Below are 21,164 nucleotides of genomic sequence, written 5' to 3'. Positions count from 1 at the left end.
AAGCTTCCCCAGGCCACTGGCTGCTCTCAGCAACTGGTCCCCACTGGTTCTCACCCCCACTTTGGGTGGGAGAACCGGCGGGAAAAACAAGTGAAGAAGAGGTGTGTTCACCTCTGCCAACTCCACCCCTCAGGTGGGGAAAGCGAGGTGAAGCACAGCTCTCAGTCCCCGACATCTTGCAGATGGTGGGACTCAGCCAACCAGGGACAGGCTTATTGGTCCCAACCTTTCACCTACCTGTAAAGCCCCTAAATCTAGTATTCTCATAGAGACTACTAGCTGCAGATTCCTTAACGTAGAATTATCCCCAGGCGTGAGACTGGACCCCAAAAACGTTCTTGCCCAGCATCTCTGCGCGCCGGGGGCGGCACCCCGTGACTCCACCCCGACGTTCTCCGCGGGCGTGACGTCAGCGAGGTCACATAAGCCCCACCGCACCAACGTCAGTTTTCTTCTTTCCGCGTGCAACGCGGACCCGGATTGTGTCCTGGCCTGTTCAGGCCTTCTTTTCTTGTTTTTCTTGGGTACAGTGTGCGAATGCCTTCAGGATTTAAAACGTGCTCGTCTTGCGCGCGCCAGATATCGCCGACGGACCCTCACCCCATCTGTATGTGATGTTTGGGGGATCACCACGAATCCACGGATTGTGAGGCGTGTCAGCAGATGAGGCCGAAGTCCCGGCGGGAGCGCCGGATGAAGCTCCCGTCAGCACGCATGTCCAGGTCGGCGTCGTCGCCGCGTCCGTCCCCCGTGGACAGCTTCAAGACCCGCCGCCTTCGTCTCCGACATGGTCCCTCTCCCAAGCCTCAAGGGCTCGGGAGCTCGCCTGTTGGTAAGTGTCGCAGTTTGTCCCCGAGGCCCGGTCTCCAGCCTGTTGGGGGCGTGGGTTCTCCGCGTGTGGTGCGGCCCGCACGTCCCCATCTTATCTGCCGTTCCCCGGCACGGGGGCGACCAGAGCCCAGATGGAGGCCTATGCGGCGGCCTTGCAGGCCTCTTTGGCTCTTCCATCTCCTCCTTCACTTCCTGTGACGTCTGCGGGTCCCTTGTCGCGTGCAGGGCCTCCTGCGGCGTCGCTGGCGGCTCCGGCGCCGACTGGTTCGGAGGATGTGGGGCCGTCGGGGTGTGGCCCTTCGGGGTTCCCTCCTTCGGACCTGGGCGCCTCTGCCTCGCCGCAAAACCCGCTGGGGTCCCTGTGGTGTCGCGGGAGGTTGCCGGGACTCGAGGCGTGTGCTCAAGTCCCCCACGGCCCTCTGGGCAGGCGGCGGCCTTGTTAGAGGACATGGTGACGCCGCTCAGGTGCCGGCGGCTGCTGTCCCTGGCGGCGCCGCAGGGGCTGGGGCATGTCCCCGCGCCTCCCTCGTCCCTCCACGCAGGCGGCTTGCTTCGACGGAGGTGGACTCGATGCCTTTTCGGCGCCGTTCCCTGGCCGCCCCAGCTCGGTCTCCTGCGCCGTGCACTATTTTGAGTTGGACCAATCTAAAGCGGGGGAGCATCGCTATTTCTCTGGGACTCTGAATCGCCTCCTGCCACTCCTCTTCGTCAAGGGGCCTCAGGTCCCTTGCCCATGCGTCACGGAGGGTCGTCAGGGTGTCTGTCACATTGTTAATCCGCTTACGATAAATCGTGTATGTTGCTTTCTCAGCAATAGGATCGAGGAGCACTCCGTCTTCCAGAGGGGAATACTCTGGAATGGACATGGCATGATTCTTAGCAATGTAACTATTGGCGACAAAGCTTGTCGCAGCGGTTGTATATATTGTAAACTTTAATTAAAACTTTTTTTTTTTATGAAAAGGGGAAATCTCTCAAAGGTCACAAGCAGCATCCACTGCTGCGTGGATCGCCTCCACAACCTCCGAGATAGATGCCCTTGAGGGGTACTGTAGGAAGCTGGCTCTGTATATACTATACCAAATTGAGGAATCGTGTGCACAGAGTCCAGTGGAACCCCAAAAGTAGGCAGAGGTAAAAGTAGATAGCACCTTACTCTCTATTTGTGGTAGTGTGGACGAGCAGTAAGGTTTTATCAGAGGGTAGTGTTAGGCATTTGTTGTACACACTCGGGCAAGAAATGATGTCATACACACAAAGACTGAACTGAGACCAATTTGTTTAAAAATATGATTTAGTTATTTTACTTCAAGAACCATGCAAAACTTGGTGCAGGTAGGTGAAATAATACTTTGATAAATCTTATGCAGTGATTTACAGTTGAATGCAGGTATAAATGCAGTTGGTTGAATTACAAGTAAGTCAACAGTTTGAAATTACGTTTTAGTCACTTTGCAGATTACTGTGCATGTTACTTTTTAGATTACTTTTAAAGTTACTGTTGCTAATCGGTGTGATATGCTTAGATATCATACTGAGACATTTTATCGACAAAAGTTAAGTAATTCACTTATAGTACATTTACAGTTTTTCAGTGTTTCATACAAACCAACTCCACACTTAAAAGAATTTTCAAGGAAAAGCAGTCAATGCAATCCTTTGGAAGGAAATTAAGTTAACGGTTTGCAGGTAGGTACTTATTTGTGGGAGTTGGTTTTCTGGGGTTAGAACCAGGGTTTCCCCAGGGTGAAGGATTCACTCAACACCCTCAGCGACACTAGGGCGGCCAGGTGCAGAGTGCTGAGGCCCAATGTTATCCAAGGGGGGATAGAGGGCCTCCTGATGTTGACTGCTCACGAGCAGGCCACAAGGTTGTGGGAGCAAAGCTCCTAGACTTAAGATCAAGGCAAAGGGGGTTCCGAGTTAGCACCCAAAATGCAATCGCAGGGGCGGCCGGGTGCAGGGTGCTGTTTTGGCATCGAGTGCCCTGTTTGTAATGGGTATTCTCCGGTTGCAACAAAGACTGCAGGCTTGGGGACGAAGATCTTCTAGAGGTGACCACCAGTTGGAGAGGTAAGCTGGGATGCCTGGGTAAGAAGGGACACAGTCGGTTGGGCCACCCAAGGCAGTGGGACGTCAGGTGCATGATTGTCTTTAGGAGTTTGGTTTTCTTACCAGCTGCGGTCAAAGGGGTATCCTCCAGAAAGGGGCTGCAGGCGTCGTTTAAAGATTTGAGGCAGGTCAAAGATCACCAGATCTCAGGTCAGGATCGCCAGGGAGACCTCTTTGTGGTGTTGGCCACTCGAACGCGGGCCGTTGGCGTCTGGTGCAGAGTGGTGCAGACTCTCTGATTTGGCCGAAGCCAGAGTCTGTTGGTGAGCAAATCTGGTGCGCACAGGAGACATAGTCTTGGAAGGCAGGGCAGGTCCTTCGGGTTCTTGAGGCTGCTGGCTGCAGGACACACCTGGATGTCGCTGGAGCAGGTTCGAGGGGCAGACAGACCAGTAGGGCTGTGACCAAGTCAGTAGGCGTCATCCTCTTCTTAGTTCAGCACAGCTTCTTACGTCCTTCTTCTCTTCTTTTGGTTGGTTCTTGTCTGAGGAGACAAGGTTCAGGGATGCCCCTAAATACAAGATTTAGGGGTGTTACATGTAAGTAAGATCGAGACCAATGGGTCCAATCCTTGGGGTGGGTACACCCCCCTATAATTACTCCCTGCAGTGGGAGGGGGGCATATGCCTCTCTCTGTTTGGCTAGGTCTTCCCCATCTGCAAGATGGCGGGTACTGAGAGCTGTGCTTCACCTCGCCTTGCCCACCTGAGGTGTGGGGTTGGCAAATGTGGGCACACCTCCCATCCTCTCTTGGTTTTCCCGCCGATTCTCGCACTCAAAGTGGGGGTCAGAACCGGTGAGGGCCAGCTGCTGGACGCAGCAAATGGCTGGGGTAGCTCACAGAGGTGGCAAGCCTATGAAGCTTCCCCTTCGTGGATCCTGCCCATCCTGGGGGAGGAGGCTTGGGACCTTGTCCCAGGATGTGCATTTTTCCAGACCCCTAATAGCAGGTTCTCTACCCAGTGGTCCAGACACATGTCTGGTGGTGGCAGCGGGGGAGCAGCCACTCAGCCTGGACACTAGTTAGGTTGTTTTTCAGCGGGCATCTCTACAATGCCCTTTGAGTGCATGTTCCGTTAAATCCCACACTGGCATCAGTGTGGGTTTAATGTGCTGAGAAGTTTGATACCAAACTTCCCAGTTTTCAGTAAAGCCACTATGGTGCTGTGGAGTTCGTAATGACAACCTACCAGCACCATATACTCTTAATGGCATTCATCACCCGATGCCAAAACAGCCCCCTGCACCTAGTCACTGCTGCGGGTGTACTTTCGGTGCTAACTCGGAACCCCCCCCTTTGCCCTGAGCCTAACACTAGGATCTTTGCTTTCCACAACCTTGTGGCCTGCTCGTGAGCAGCCATCAACCGGAGGCCCCCTATCCCCCATTGGATAACATTGGGCCTCAGCACTCTGCACCCGGCCGCCCTAGTGCCGCTGAGGGTGCTTTGAGAGTGCATCCTTGACCCTGGGGGAACCCTGGTTATTACCTCCAGAATACCAACTCCCACAACCAAATACTTAGTTTCCTGTTAACCAATAACCACATTTTCTCCATAGGAATACAATGACTGTTTTTCCTTGAAGATTGTGTGGAGTTGGTTTTGTATGAGAACTTGAAAATCTGCAAATAACTAAAAACTGCTTATTTACGTTCTCTCTAGGAAATGTCCCAGTGTGATATCTAGGCATATCACACTGAGTAGAAAAAAGTAATCCATAAAGTAATCTGAAAAGTAATCAAAAGTAATTAACAGTAATTTCCACTGCATTAAAAAGATTTAAAAACCTGTAACAAAGACATTTTCATTCAGCTTGTTTGTATTGTTCAAACTGCCATAAAAGTACAATTTACACTTAACTGTACCAGGCTTCCTTGGTTCTGCCTGAGAGTGTACAAAAAATGCTTAACACTACCCTCTGATAAAGCCTTACTGCTCGCACACACTACCACACATGGAGAGTAAGGTGCTATCTACTTTTTACCTCTGCCTACCTTTAGGGTTCCACTGGACTCTGTGCACACAATACCTTATTTTGGTATAGTATATTCAGAGCCAGCTTCCTACAATCGGTTTAGACACTGTAGGGGTACAGGGCCTATGCACCTGTACCCTCACCACTGGTATAGTGCACCCGACCTATGTTTGGACAAGGTTGATTAAAAAACAAGATCTCAGTCTTGTCAGCATTAAGTTTTAAAAAATTCTGATCCATCCAGGTCGCAATATTTTTCAGGCATTCTTTTAACGGATCGAAAGTAGAGGTGAGAGCATCCCGAAAGGTGAACAAAAGCTGGGTATCAGCCGCATAGGATATAATTTTCATCCCAGTATTTGAAATCAGTTCAGCCAAAGGGGTCAAATATACATTAAAAAGGAGCGGGCTCAGGGCAGAGCCCTGAGGCACACCCCACTTAAGAGGTTTAATAGGAGAAGTGAAAGGGTGCGTCCAAACTTGTTGTTTGCGATCAGATAAAAAAGAGGATATCCACTTCAACACTATACCTTGGATGACGATATCCCTATGCCGATTCAGGAGGATAGGATGGGAGACGGTGTCGAATGCTGCAGATAAATCTAGCAGCACCAACACCGCCTTAGAGCCTCCATCCACCGCCCAGCGTATAGCATCAGCCATTTCAATCAAAGCTGTTTCCGTGCTATAGCCGGGACGGAAGCCAGATTGAGAGTCGTACAGCCAGCCAGTTGCTGATAGACCAGTTTCTCCAAGACCTTAGCAGGAGCCAGGAAGTAACAAGATGGGTCTATAGTTACTGGTGATTTCAGGATCTGCATTCACTTTTTTTAAATTGGGTAGAAGAAAAGCATGTTTCCAGACTGTAGGGTAAATACCCTGTCTAAGTGAAGAATTCCAAATATCGTTCAAATAGGGATTAAGGAGTTCTGCCAAAGCACTATATTGTTTAGCTGGCCAGGGGTCACATGGCGAGCCAGATTTACACTTCTGCAGTTCAAGAAGAGAGGCATCAATGGAAACATCAGCAAATTCTGATAGCACAGAGATGGGGGTCGACCTCGAATAGTCATCCCCAAGTAGCAGGGGCATCTCCCGAGGTTCAGGGAAGGAGGCATAGATCAGAGCTATTCTTTCCTCGAAAAACTCAGAGAGACCATTACAAAGCTTCTGTGATGGGGGATGAGTGAGGGAAAGAGCTGACGGATCAGTGAAAGATTTCACTTTTAAACATTTCTCTTGAAGAATTTTTAGCACTGTGAATACGATTGGCAAGAAAATCTCTTTTATGTCCAATAAGGAGTTTACGATACTCTTTGAGTGCCGCACGATAGGCTGCTTTACTGGCCGTAGAATAATTAAGTCTCCAGCTGCGCTCTAATTTTTTGCATTCAGATTTCTTGGATCTGAGCTCCTCCGAAAACCAGGGAGCAGAAGGAAGAGATCTATGTGACTTTATAACTTTCAAAGGAGCAAGAAAATCAAGTGCATCAACTACCCACTTATTTAAGTTTAGAATGCTGTTTTCAAGGTCTGTGGAAGGGCAGGGCTTGGAGTTCATAAGATGTTGAATTAGATGATCCAGGGAAGCTCTCCTCCAGTTTCTGCTATACTCTTTAGGAGTAGGAGTGATTCTTCCAATGCCAGTTATCTGAAATGAAAATGGGATCAAGTAATAATCTGACCCTGGTACAGGCAATGGAGAGTCAACAGCAATCTCAGGAAAATTAGTGAAAATCAAATCCAAGGTGTGGCCTGCCTTGTGGGTTGGATGGGATACGTGTTGTGATAGATTACAACCAGCTAGTGTAGAAATAAAGTTGGAGCTATGAGGGCAGCGGAGATTATCCACATGTAGATTCATGCCCCCAAGCACCATAACGTTGAAATAGCGTATACTGGCTTCAGAGATGTAATCAGCTAGAATAGGAATTTGATTAAGACTGGCGTTAGGAGGTCTATAGAGCAACACGCCAGAGCAAGATAAGGATGCTGAGAGCTTTATACAGAAAGAAAGGCCTTCAATGAGTCTAGCTGATCTTGGTTAATAGCTACCAACTCCCAATTCGGTTTATAGATGATAGCTACTCCACCACCCAGTTTCCCTTTTTGTCTATTGGCACAAATTATGCCATAGTCATCAGGAATAGCGAAGGTCAGCGTAGGATTGGTGTCCTCCCGCAGCCATGTCTCTGTCAGAAATAACAGATCCCAATTATTATCATTTATGGATTGGAAAATATCCAGTGCATGCTTTGTTAATGATCTACAGTTTATCAGCCCAGCTTTTAATTTCACAGGAGCTGGAGAAGAATCCAGAGAACTAGTGATATTAGTAGCATAAATCGAAAATCCATAGCCCGAGGATGTATTTACCTGCCAAGGATCCTGTAATGTCAGGCAGGACGAATGGGGGTAGTAGGGGGGTCTATACGCCATCAACTCTAACTGCTGTATAAAAGTCTTCAATTGCTGGAGAACCGGGCAGCATTTCTGTCCCTGGCCTCCGTCCGGCCGCGGACGGGTGCAGACGGGCTTGGGATAGGGTGAGCATCTGTCTTGGTGACAGAGTTAAGCCCTCTATAGTCCACACAGAACCTCTTTTCTCTCTTTCCACCCTGTGGATGAGATTTGGGGACTAGAGCCCCTGGGCTGGGCCAGGGGCTCCCAGAGAGTTCCATACCCCTAACTCCAGCACCTTGCTGACTTCAGCTCTTATGCTTTCCTTAACTTGATCAGACTGTCGATACATCTTAGGGGTTAAGGAAAAGAGCCTAGCATACTGCTGCAATACTTGCTTGCAGTCAGCCTGCTGCTGGGCAGTGAGGGTGTCTGAATAGATCACTCCATCCACTCACACATCTTTGGGGCTGTAAGAGAGGAGGTCGGGGAGAGACGCACTCTTTTGCATTAAATCCCACACTGGCATCCGTGTGGGTTTAATGTGCTGAGAAGTTTGATACCAAACTTCCCAGTTTTCAGTAAAGCCATTATGGTGCTGTGGAGTATGTAAGGGCAACCTCCCAGCACCATATACTCTTAATGGCATTACTGCACTTACAATGTCTACTAATTAGTTTATACACTGTAGGGGTATAGGGCCCATCCACCTGTACCCTCACAACTGGTATAGTGCACCCAGCTAGAGGGGAGGCTTATCTAAGCCAGGGCAGTGGGTTGTAGGTTTAGCACACAGGGATGTGTGCCATGCAGACTCTTCACTTTGTTCTTCACCAAAACACGCAGCCTGCAATGGCAGTGTGTGTGTGTTTGTAAAGGTACAGGGCCTTTAAGGGTGGCACAATAAATGCTACAGGCCTTGGAGGCCTTCTCTGGCCACAGTGCCCTCGGTGCCTATGGTACCATTTATAGGGGACTGACATGTTGCCAAAGAGTGCCAATTGGGTTTGGTTTCAATAGAATTTAGGGAAAGAACATAGGCCCTGGGTTCTTGGTTGGCAGGATCCCAGGGCATACTCAGTTAAAGTACATCAATAGTTTGGCAAAAAGTGGGGGCAACCATGCCAAAAGAGGGCACTTTCTTACAGGTACCAATTGCACCACCTCAAAGTTGCCATAGTCCAGTTCTGCTTTAAAATCGTAGTGTTCGTAACAGACCAACACAGTACTAAAATAGTTCTATAGTTATTTTGAGAAAGTGCCTCTTTTGGTATGATTTAGCCTCCCACTTTTTGCCTTGAAAATGATGTGGTTTCGATTGTAGTGCCAACCAGGTCCCCTGTTCCAGTGCTTCTTCTCTAGAACGGTTCCACTATTGGCCCTTCAGGCCCCTTGTAAGTACCTAGTAAATGGTGCCTGGGTACCTTGGGCATTGGGACTGAAGAGGGTCACCAAGGGCCCCCTCACCTAGGCCGTGCAGACAGCCACTGTGGCATGCATGGCTGGGTGCAGACAAAACAACAAAGCCGACATGGCACTCTGCCTTTGTGCCATGCCAACTAGCACTGCCTAAGGTTTAGGTAAGTCAGCCCTCTAGCAGGCCTTACAGCCCTAAGGCAGGGTGCACTATACCACAGGTGTTGACATATCTGCTTGAGCAGATATGCCTCTACAATATTTAAGTCTATTCTTAGATATTGTAAGTGCTAGGGAAGTCATAGAGAGTACATGGGCTGGAAACCAGACAACTAGAGTTCCCGAGCACCATGACGGCTTCTCTGAACCCAGGAGAGTTTGGTACCAAACTGCTCCTCTCAATAAACCCACACTGATGCCAGTGTGAGATTTATTGAAATGTACTCAGAGGGCACCTCAGCTGTGCTCCCTGAAAACATTCAAACCTTGGTGTGGTCACAGACTGGCTTTAGGCAGCCTGCCACCACCAGATAGGTTTCTGAAGCCCCCGCTCTCTGAGACCAGAAACAAAGCACATCCTGGGCAGAGGTGTCACAGTTAAGGGTGGGCGGAATTTGCGAAATTGCCTTTCGCAAAATTTCGCGAAACAGCAAAAAATCTCTGCAAACACGCGAAATTTCGCGTGCCTGCGGAGATTTTGGGCTGACTAATGTGTTACTGAATTTGAGCTTCAACTCTGACACCTGCTTTATTTATATCTGTAAGTGCTTCCTGTTGAGGTTTAATTTTTGTGACAGGAGCATCGTGCCTGAATGAATACTGCCCTGCATATTTACCCACCGTTTTGTGCAATACCTCTACTCAACTGGAGTACTTTCTACTGGCTAATCAGTAAGTGCTACCTCGTTGGGTAAATGTATAGTGCTTTTCCTACACTACAGCTGCGTAAAGGGCAAGAAGAGTTCTCCCGTGACCATGTGTGTCTGTAACGGTGCCACCGCGCCGACGGGCGCGGTGGTCCCTCGAGTGAGCTGTCCATCATAGTGGGAGAATGGGCGGGAAGACGTTGCACACCGCTGGTGTGTGGGCTGGGGCCAAACGGGCAGGGCTTCTATACAGTTCACATGCCTCTTGTTTATAAAGGGCCAGAGACCGATCAGAGTAGCAGCTGAGGAGACAGAACCTCCTGGTGTCAGGAACTACATGGGGATTGCGCTCGAGAAACTCCTGGGTGCACAGAGCTCCATCAAGGATTACAGCAAATTGTTGACGGTAGATATGGGGAGAAAGCACACCTGCCTAGCCTCCACCGTGCTCACGAATCTTTTGTGCTGATTAATGCGTTACTGAATTTGACCTACAACTCAGGCACCTGCTTTATTTATATCTGTAAGTGCTTCCTGTTGAGGTTTAATGACAGGAACATCGTGCCAGAATGAATCCTGCCCTGCATATTTCCGTTCCGCCACGGATCGCAAATGTTTTGACATTTTCGCGTCCCATGCGGAACGCGAAAATGTCGAAATTTCGCAATTTCCGCGAGTGGAACGGAAATTGACGCCCACCCTTAGTCACAGTAATCGAAAGGAAAGCTTAAAACTCCTGCTACCTTTGTAATGCGACTCACAGCCATTGCTGCTAGCAACAGATGGCAGCCTCCTATTTAGAACCTCACTTTAGGTGGAGAAAAACTTGAAAGAGTAATAGGTGTGCCAATCTCTGCCAACTCCACCCCCAAGGTGCTGGAGGCAAGGTGAAGCCCATCTTTCAGTCCGTGCCATCTTGAAGTTGGGATCGCTCCTCCAGTCAGGGCTAGGACTAGGCCACCTCCCTCAGGAGGGTGACATAATTGAGGTTGCAGACATCTCAGGTAAGGTGCCCATTAGCCCTACATGTAACTCCCATAAAAGTCCCCTAAATCTAGCATTTTGGTGGCTACCCATCCCTGAAAGGAGTTCCTGCCAACCTAAGAAGGATAAAAAAGATGCTGTGCTGAGAAGACTGTCGAGTCCCACTGATTTGGCCCCAGCCCTACTGGCCTGTCTACAGCCCTCGAAGATCCTGTAAAGAAACTACACCGGTCCTGCATGCAGCGACCTCCATAACCCCTGGGAGGATTGCTTTCCTTTGAAGAAGACCAGAACTCCTGAGGACATCGGCTCTGTCCACAAGGAAGCAACACAAAGAACTCTGGTGCCCTCCTAATCTGCGATCCCTGACCACTGTACCCAATGCTTCCGGCCTGTGTCCAGGTGCCCACAGATCCAGGAAAGGTTCCACAGCAATCCTGAGTCCAAGTCCACCACTGGCCTACCCCTCTTGGATTCCACAACAGCATCTGCAGTGTAAATCCAAAGGTGCCCCTCAACCGCCTCTGGTAAGAAACCGACATCGAAGGACACCCCTGCACCCGAAGCCCTTGGGCCTTGAGGACCTTGACTGACTGTGTCCCTACGACCTACTGTATCTCAACTAATGTCTGCTCTTGCTGGTTTCCTTTGTACAGCCTCCACTTCGTCACCTGCAATCTGTTTTCCAAACCAAGTTTCTCCATTGAATTGCATCAGGCACCAGACACCGTGTTTGCACCCTGCACACGGCTGCCCCTGTGCCACTGGTGGTGTATGTTTGGTGCTGCCTTCTGGTCCCCGTGCTTGCCTAATTCCCCAAAGCTCAAGCTCTGCAGCTGCTTTATTTACCTGCAAGCTGTGTGTCTTCAAGCACCCATAGTCTCCATTGGCTAACATTGGGCCTGATTTTCAACTTTGACCCCTGCAGCTGGCCGCCCCTGAGATGCTGGGGGTGCAGTGTTTGTGCTTACCTGAACCTAGCTCTCTGCTGTCCCCGCAACCCGAAGACTGGATTTGTAAGTTGTTTGCTTACCTAGAAAACCACATTTTTGTTTTCCTCCATAGGTTAACTTTGCAAAGACTGAAAATTGCAGTGTCCACTTTTGGAACTGAAAAGAATTTCTGTTGAATAACGTACTTACCTTTTTGCAAAGATCTTGGTCTTAAAATAGATCTTGAGGAAAGCTTATTTTTATTAAATTGATGTGAATCTCCTTTTTGAATCGTGCCATTTATTGGTCATTGTTTGTACAACAAATGTCTTGTACTCCTCTGTGGTAAGCCTAAGGCTACTTGCCCACACTTATACAAATAGACCACGTTGTGTTTGTATTGAGCCCTGTCCACTTCTGGGGGAATCTCTGGACCTAGTGGTTCCTTTACAGAGCAGCTTCTCACAGCTATCTAAACCACCGTTTAGACACCGTACATTAATGAGCCTCCCACAACCGCCTTTAACTCTGTTGCATAAAATTTAGTCTTAGTCGATTCTCTAAGTCGCCGTCAAGTTGAAAAATATTGTCCTCGAATTGAAAATACCTTTGCTGGTCTGCATCTGCAGTGTTATCAGTCCGTTCTATTTTGAATATTATCGCATCCTTGTGCCCTGGCCAGCTATTGTGGAGATGCCTGTGCACTATTTCAGAGGGTGTGAATGGCTTCTGATTTACAGTCGTCTAGGACCACAGGCACATATCGCCAATCTGTACCATCTCCTCTCGTTGTTCGATGCTTCGTCTGTACGATGTTAGTGCTGCTGGTTTACACAAGTTTCAGCTTCACCATCTTGGAACGCCTCCGTGGCAACCCAGATGCAGTTTTAGCCAACATCATGACTGGAGCTCTTGTGGCCCTTCTCTCCATATTACTTTTCATGCTGCTATTACACGAATAGTAACATTTAAGAATGTTCCTATTCTTTAATGATGCACAGAATTTGTTTACAAGGTGGATTCGGCTATTGTTTTTTCTCTTTGGTTAAAAGGGTACTAGGTCTGCTTGAATGATCTAGATAACAAACGTTAAGGATACCCCCTCTATAGAAATTTACTAGAGAGGATTGCAGCTACGTGAAAGTAGTCATTACACCATTTACAGTTCTACTAATATGTAAAAACTGCCCGTACGGTAAATCATCAAGTATATTGCTCAGTTGGTTTTCGGTGTAAAGAAGTGCCTTGTTTGCCATCAAATACCTGCAGATCTAATCAAGGAAAGGTAATGTATTTTTATGGGCATCAGAAGTGAAAGTCCAATGTTGATGTGTCTGGATCAGTCAGTTCATGAAATCAGAGAGAGACTCATTACTGGCTCTTCTGATAAGAAAGACATCAATATAGCATTTCCACAGGCGGATGTTGTCAAAACAGGGATTGTTCCATGTGAAGACATGGTTGCACTCTGTCATTCACATAAAGAATTGAAAACATTGGTGTGAAGCAGGCACCCATAGAGACCCCTTTCTTTTGAAGGTAGGAGTTGTCTATGTATGTAAAGTAATTCTCCACGAGTGCTATTTCCAGCAGTTTCCCAGTGAAATAAGTGAGTACAGGTGTAGGTTGCGGTCTAGTGTTGTGAGAAAGTGCCATCTTTCTTGCATGGTATGCCCCCACTTTTTGCTAAATTGCTGAATGTACTTCGATTGAGTGTACCCTGGGTTCCTGCCAATCAGGTGCCCAGGGCCTATGTTCCTTCCTTAAACCACACAAACTCCAAATTGGCAAACCCTAGCCACATGTCAGCCCCTAGTAAATGGTACCCTAGGTACCCAGGGCCTTGTGGCCAGGGAAGGCCTCTAAGGGCTGCAGCACTCATTGTGCCACCCTCAGAGGCCCTGTACCCTTACACACACACTGCCCTTGCAGGCTGAGTGTCTGGGTGCAGGACAAAACAAAGAGTCGACATGGCACACATCACTGTGTGCCATGCCCATCACCTACACTGCCAAAGCATATGTCAGCCACCCCTCTGGCTGGGTGCATTACGCCTATGGTGTGGGCACAGGAGCAGGAGCCCTGTGCCCCTACAGTACCCGGGTCCATTCCTGGGCACTGTAAGTGCAGTGCTGTCATTTAAGAGTACATGGTGCTGAGAGCTTGTCAAACACGAGCTCCACAGCACCATATTGGCAACACTGAAGCCTGGGAAGTTTGGTATCAAACTTCTCAGCACATTGAACCCACACTGATGCCAGTGTAGGATTTAATGTACTAAGCACCCCAGAGGGCATCTTAGAGATGCCCCCTTACAGCTAACTTACAATCCACGTCTGCTCTGAGGCTGCCCAGGCTGCCACACAGCAGACACGTTGCTGGACCCCTGGGTGGGAGAGCCCCTGCTCTCCCGGGCCTGCAACAATGCACATCCTGGGTGAGGTGTGAAATCTCCTCCCCCAGGATGAGCAAAGGGAAGCTTCAAAGGCAGGCCGCCATTTGGAGTTTCCCCAGGCCACTGCAACCCCCCACTCTGGCGGGAAGCTTGGCCGGAAACCCCATACAAGGACAGGGGATGTGCCAGCCTGCCCACCCCACCCCTCAGGTGGGGGAGGCGAGGTGAAGCACATCTCCGGGCTCTCGCCATCTTGAAGATGGGAGGCCCTACCCTATCAGGATTAGGCTACTGCCCCCCTCCCACAGGAGAGAGGCAGGATAGGGGGTGTACCCACCCCAGGACAAGGACCCATTGGTCCCTGGCCTTCACCTACCTGTAACGCCCCTAAATCTAGTATTTAGGGGCACCCTGAACCTTCCTTCCTCAGATTCCAAATAGAAAACTACAAGAAGAGCAAGAAGAACAAGGACCTGCCCTGCAACTGCTAAAAAGAGAAGAAGACACCAACTGCTTTGGCCCCAGCCCTACCGGCCTGTCGACTCTCGAACCTGCACCAGCGCGGCATCTCTTGTGGCCAGCAACCTCACCAACCCCGGAGGACCTGGCTACCTTTTGGCGCTAAGCCCCTGGGACTCCCATGAGTAGAGGCTCTACTCAAGAAACCTATTTTTAACCCCTGGCAGCAGCCCGGAACCGCGGACCCAACACCCTCTGCACCAGCCAAGCCTGGCCAGTGCCGGAGTGGACCAAGACCCTGAGGACGACCCCACGGCGACTGTGACCCCGAGTCCGGCACCCAAGGACCCCCCTTCGACATCCCGGAGGAAGCCTGCAGCCTCAGAACCGAGTGCCACCCCAACCGCGATCAACCAGAGGGTAAGATTCCCGACGTCAAAAGGCACCCCTGCACCCGGCGCCCTGCGGCCCCCTGTGCCCAATCCCGGGGTACCCACCTAACCTACAACTACCCAACTTACCTCTCGAAGTGGTGGTGGCACCTGAAACCTCCTCGTCCCCGAGCCTGCAGCCTTTTTCCAAACCGGAACATTCCCATTGATTTCCATTGAGCGCCCGAAGGCTCAAAAGCACCCTGCACCCAGCCGCCCGAGTGGCCCTGGCAGTGCACTCTCTACACTAACCTACTTCCCCACTTGCCCTGAGTAATTGACCAGGAGCCCAGCTCCCACAGCCGCGTGGCTTGCCAGACAGCAGCCACCAACCAAGGCCCCCCCTATCCCTCATAGGATAACATTGGGCCTAACTCTCTCTGCACCCGGCCGTCCTGAAACCGCTGAGGGTGAACCAACTGTACCTACCTGACACTGGGGGACCCCTGAGTCCATGCCCGGAATTTCAACTCTGCCAGTCGAGTACTTACCCTTAAACCGCTAACTTCATTTTCCTCTTAGGGTAACATTGACTGGCTTTTTCTTCAAAAATCTTCTAAGTGTGAACTTTTCAGAACTGCAAATATTCACCAAAAATCAGCCAAGTGACAAAAACGAATTTACTCACCTGCTCCTAGGTGAACTCCCAGTGCTGGATCTTGGTGCCCAGCCCTGACCCCGAAAAGTGTTCACAACTATACTTACCTCTAACTCATTTTTCTCCCATAGGAAACCATTGTCTGCTTTTCTGTGAAATTTCTTCTAAGTGTCTATTTTTGCAAATTTGAAATATTCTTTTAAAATCGTACCATTTCTGCAAACGAAATTACTTACCTGTTTTTGATAAGGACCCCAGTCCTGGGTCTAGGTACCCAGTCCTGGATTTCTTTTTTTTTTTAAGCTTTATTCGAGACAATTCTCATAAAAGCACATAAAATCAACACAGTTATACAATAATACATTATTACGGATTAAAAATTCATTAAACATAGAGTACAGCTCATACAACATTTTGCATATAAAAACCATATTTACAAATAGTATTACATTAATCATTGTTGAGAGGAATACCTTGTTACCTGCTTCCCCCAGGGACCGTCTTCTAATTGCCCATGCCCAACCCAGGTATTTAGCTACCCCTATGACTATCGAATCCTGAGTTGTTGTACGTAGGATTCTTAGAGCCACTGTGCTGTCTCGTGTCCCCAAGTTTTTGCATACCGGCGAGAGCCATTTTCTCCTCGGATTCACATAAGCGTGGCATACGAAAAGAAAATGGCCTATGCTCTCCTCGGCATTTTCGCATGCTGGACATAAGTTATTGGTGGGTCTGTGCCAGCCAGATGTCAGTTTCTTGAGGGGGATAGATCCTGATCTTAGCTGAAATACAAGTTTCCTGTCCATTGGTACCGTGATGTTGTCCCAGTAATTTTCCAGGGCAGGAAAAATTTTTATCTCCAGGAAGCGACCAGTCATAGAGTCGGCCCTGGTGTCATTCAGCATCTTACCGCCAACCCAATCCCAGTATTGTTCTTTAAGGGCTTCTTTGCTAGGGAAGATCTCTCCCTCAGGGTTATTCCAAAGATTTGAAAACCCTAAGTTTACTAACATGGACTTCAGATGTTTTAGCCATTTTATCTTATGGAAGGTATCTTCCTTGATAATCCATTGAAAACCCTCCGCATATTGTTTTATTTCTGGAGTCGTCCAGAGACGTCTCCAGTAAAGGACTGGGCGCAATCGGGCTCTATCTACAATGGTGCGTCTACCTAACTCCAAAAACAGTGGGGTTAAGGGGGTACTCTGTGGGAGTCTTGTAATCCCTCGCATAAACTTGTTCTCTGAAGTCTGAAGAGCCGCTAAACCATCCCAGGCCCATAGCTCCGCGCCATATAATGTGGCACCCAAAACCTTCGCGTCATACACTATTAATGCGGGTTTTATGGGTTTTGTTTTGGATTTGCGGTGTTCCCCCCCTTAAAGCACCAGAAAGCTGCTGGTGCTTTAAGACCACTTTATCTACATGATGCGTCCAGCCAATGCCCTCTGCGATCTGTACACCCAGGTACGTAAATTCTTTGACAATGTCTAACCTACTGCTGTTTAAGGTTACCTTGGGGTAGTTCCTGCGTCCGGGGGAAAAAGCCATTAGTTTTGTTTTTCCCACATTTACCTCTAGCCCATGCTCAGTGCAAAAAGCATCAAAAATGTTTAATGCACGTTGCAGCCCCATAGGGGTCTTAGACAAGATAAGAGTGTCGTCAGCGAACATCAGGATCGGAACCCTGGTGTCCGCTAACGATGGGGCATCAACACTAGCCTTCAGCATCCTCTCAACGATTCCGTTAATAAATAACGAGAAAAGTAAAGGGGCCATGGAACAGCCCTGTCGAACACCCCTTTCCACTGGGAAATCCTCTGTTGTCTCTCCACTTCCACCCCACTGGACTCTAGCGAAGTTGGATTCGTGCAGTCGCATAATTAATGTTAGCAGATCAGCAGGGATCCCCAACTTTTGCAAAACCAACCATAACTTAAACCGGGGGACTAGGTCGAACGTCGTCCGCAGGTCGACGAACACGACGTACAGGCAGCCCCTTCCCAGTACAACGGTCTTCCACCTTAATATGGTAAAGCGGAAGACCTGATCGATGGTACTGGTTGCTCGCCTGAATCCCGCTTGGTATGGAGAAAGGGCGTTGTTGTCTTCAACCCAGTCCATAAGCTGGTTTATTACCATTCTCCCAACTACTTTCTGTATGGTGGCTATTAAGCTTATGGGCCTATAGTTTGCAGGCAGTGAACGATCTCCCTTCTTGTGGATGGGGATAATGGTTGCGCCTTTCCAGAGGTCTGGGACCACTTCCCCCTTGGCTAGGGCATTCGCTACAAGGAGGGTATATCTCGCCCATCTGGTCATATCGTGTTTAAAAATATCAGGTGGAATGCCATCTGGACCTGGCGCCCTCCCACATTTCGCGGAACCAATGGCAATTTCCACTTCTCTAAGGGAGAACAAATCGTCGGTTGCATAAACCGGTGTTATACTATCAGCTGCCACGGGATGGTTAACTTCCGCGTACTGAGGTCTGAAGTAATCAACCCAAGCTTCCTCTGCTACATTGTTGTCTGGCTTCGCAGAACCGGCTCCACTACCCCACTTGATGATTTTCCAGAATGCCCTGGAGTCTTTACTATCAGAGGCCTCTTTTAGTTCGGCCCAGTGGCCTTCATCCCAATTCTTTTTTGCACGATAGATGGCCATCTTGTACAGTTCCCTATTCTTTGTCACAGCGGCGCGGTCCCTATTCCTTATGGCTTGTCCCAGGGCTAATCGTGCTGATCTACAATGACTATCAAACCACCTTCCCACTTCTTTAGATTTCTTCCCTTTCCTTTTTTTAATGAAGAAGCATGGTCTCAGGAGGGAGAATAACTTATTGTGGATTTCGGTGATTCCACTATCCCCTGGAACCACTGGAACCGCTGTTTCCATCGCGGAAATTGCACAACCAACAGCATTATTGATGTAAGTCATAGTGGCCTCGTTTACCAGTACCTTGGGCCATTTTAACCTGCGTTCATCATTACTCATAACAGGGGTTTCATCGTATATCACTAGAGGGTTACCCGCACCATTATTCCACCACCTATGAGTCACACAGAGGGGGTTGTGGTCACTTTCAACCCGGGGCCTAACTATCATGTCAACAACCCCTTTCCACAGTTGGAGACTGCACAAAATGTAATCGATTCGGCTCCTGTTGATGCCATTGTCAAAAGTGTAGCTGCCCTCCTTGTCCCCAGGTGTCCTCCCGTTCAGTGCTCTTAAGCCATGTTCCATACAAATTCCATTCAGTGATAAGATCTCTTTTGTCCATCTCCTTACAGGTTTTAGGCATAGAGGTGGTACTCCCCAGAGATTGTCCTCTTCGCTCTCCAAGAGGTCATTTGTACAGTCCAGAGGTTCAAAAGTCCTGTTGAGGTCCCCTACAATTATCGTTACACTTTCCTGGGACTTGGTCTCAATGGCAGTAGACAACAGCTCAATGGTGGGTAAATTGGTTACGTTGCTACCTCTCACGTAGACATTGTACAAATCTATTAGTTGACCCTTTGCTACGGAGATTCTTAATAATTGCAAATCACAATTTCCCAGGTCCAACATTTTGATGTTGACCTGCAGGTCCTGTCTAACCCAAACAGTTAAGCCTCCCTTGGGCCGCCCTCTTCCCCCTTTTGACGCTGGTATACAATAGTTCAAATAACCAAGACAGAAAAGGGGATCACAAGCCCAGGTTTCTTGGAAGCAACAGATGTCATACCCACTTATAAAATCCACCCAGGATTGGGAATCCAATTTACTTGCCAGCCCAGCGACATTCCAAGATAAAAGCGTACCAATGCTAGCATCTAGCCCATCTCGGGTGTTAGTCAATGGAAATACTTGGGCTAACATAGGGCTTTCAGTAGAATTAGTCTGCCTTTCTTGGTCATCTGTCGGATCCACTGTCGTATTGGCTGGGTATGTTATCTTGGCATTTGTATTTAGGGTTCCCAGTCTAAAACCACCTTCTTCGACCAAACCCCCCGTCTCGATGTAATTGACCAATGAGTTTGTAACAGTTGTATTACCATGAACATCACATTGCCCTTCTGGCTCGTTAGTGTTCCCTCCTAAACTGTCAGTACTGGTTTGTCAATATCCCCATCCCGGCTCCTGCCATCCTACATGAGGGTTGTAATATGTGTAAGTGGTATGATTATGACCTACAGGAGGAGGTGGTAAGGGATTGACTGGCCATGATACAGTAGGGGGAATAAGGGGTTCATTGAGTAAACTAGTCGTTACACTAGTCGGTCGGGGGTAAAAAAAGGTAAGGTCTACAATTCCGATACCTCCCTTATTTGTTCCCCATCCCTGCCTTGTTATCCATCCCGCCACCCTTGGGTCTTGGAAATTGACCACTATGCAATCCCCACCCAAGGTTTTCGATGTATATCCCATCCAATCTATTCTCCTTACCCCTATGATTAGCCCGTCGATGTCACCAGGCAGAGGACGGTTTTCCTTTAGCCAGTGCATGATCTTGTTTTTGAGCATCTGGAAAGTTTCTCTCTGTCCTGGGGGTAATGGTGGGACGTTTATAAGAACTGCTACATAGGGAAAGGAGTCTGGGGTGAGATTAATTGGTGGTTTTCTGTAGGGTTGTTTTGCCACGGGCGGTGGGATAGATTTGGGAACTTGGGGGACATATTGGGGGACAGGCTTCAGCGCCTGTTGTTTGTTATTTATTTGGGACGGTACTGAAGTTTTACCTACCAACAAACCTGTGTTAGCCCTATTCCCTCCCACCGGAATATTCTGAGCTTTCTGCGTGCTATTAGTTACGTTTGCGTTTGTTGGTACTATTCCCGCTTGGTGACGCACTGTAGCCTCAGCACTCGTTGCGATTGGTGGATTTTGTGTCGGGGGGATTGTGGGCTGTGTAGGGTGTATTACGGTCGACTGAGGTAAATCAGGGCCAACGTTTGCTCTCTCTGTTCTGTCTGAGGATTTTGTAATGGCTTTAACTGTAGGTTTGCTCAGTTTGGGAGGTAAAGGAGAGCTATTTCGGGTATTTCTTCCCTTATCCTGAATAACAGGGTTGTTTAGGACCTGAGAGTTTGTGCTTACTTCCACCCTATTCGCTTTAATCAGTGATTTTGTGGAATAAAAATTGTCTAAGGTAGTCTGTTCAAAATGGTTTAGCCTATCTACAAGCTTTGCAATTCTATCCTCAATGGGGGTGAGTAGTGATCTAAACAATTTTTCCAGTTCAGGGAGAACAATTACAAGTGATTGCTCCTTATCTTTACATGGTACAGTGGAGTCGGTACAAGGATTGTCATCTCCGTCCTGGCTGTTCAAGGAGACAAGATTAGTAGGTGTAACACTTTCTGTGCTTTGAGTTTCGTTAGTAGCTACCTCTCCTGTGTTCACAAGTTTATGTAACTTCCTGAGTTTTTGAGGGGGTTTGACCACCCTTTTACATTTTCTTACAGATGCTGGTCGTTTCCGTTTGGACCCAATTTTGGGTTGGGCCAATGTAACCTGGGCGCCAGAATCAGTGAGCGGTGCTGGTAGGATTTTGCCGCCACAAGGATTATTTAGTTCTATCACAACATCCTTGTTTGGTTTTTGGGCCTGGACCTCAAAATGGTCGTTTACAACTGGCAGGTTCACTGATGACAGAGGAGTTACCAGGGTGGGGTAAGCTAGATTTGAAAACTTATCCGTTGAATTCTTAAGTATTTCGATTGACAGCCTACGCTCTGCGCGCTTCTCTGCCAAGGTCAACTCTTTGTCTATTACCAGTGAA

The 21,164-nt window shown here is 48.6% G+C and overlaps 1 protein-coding gene across 4 annotated transcripts in view; it reads left to right on the top strand.

Annotated features, from left to right (window-relative positions):
- Nucleotides 1-21,164, top strand: part of SAP130 (Sin3A associated protein 130) — an 862,033-nt gene that overhangs the window by 182,908 nt on the left and 657,961 nt on the right. The gene's annotated exons all lie outside the window — the stretch shown is intronic.

Source organism: Triturus cristatus, chromosome 11 (genome assembly GCF_964204655.1).
Source record: "Triturus cristatus chromosome 11, aTriCri1.1, whole genome shotgun sequence".
Classification (NCBI taxonomy): Eukaryota; Metazoa; Chordata; class Amphibia; order Caudata; family Salamandridae; genus Triturus; species Triturus cristatus.
This window is presented reverse-complemented; position numbering and strand designations above follow the sequence as displayed.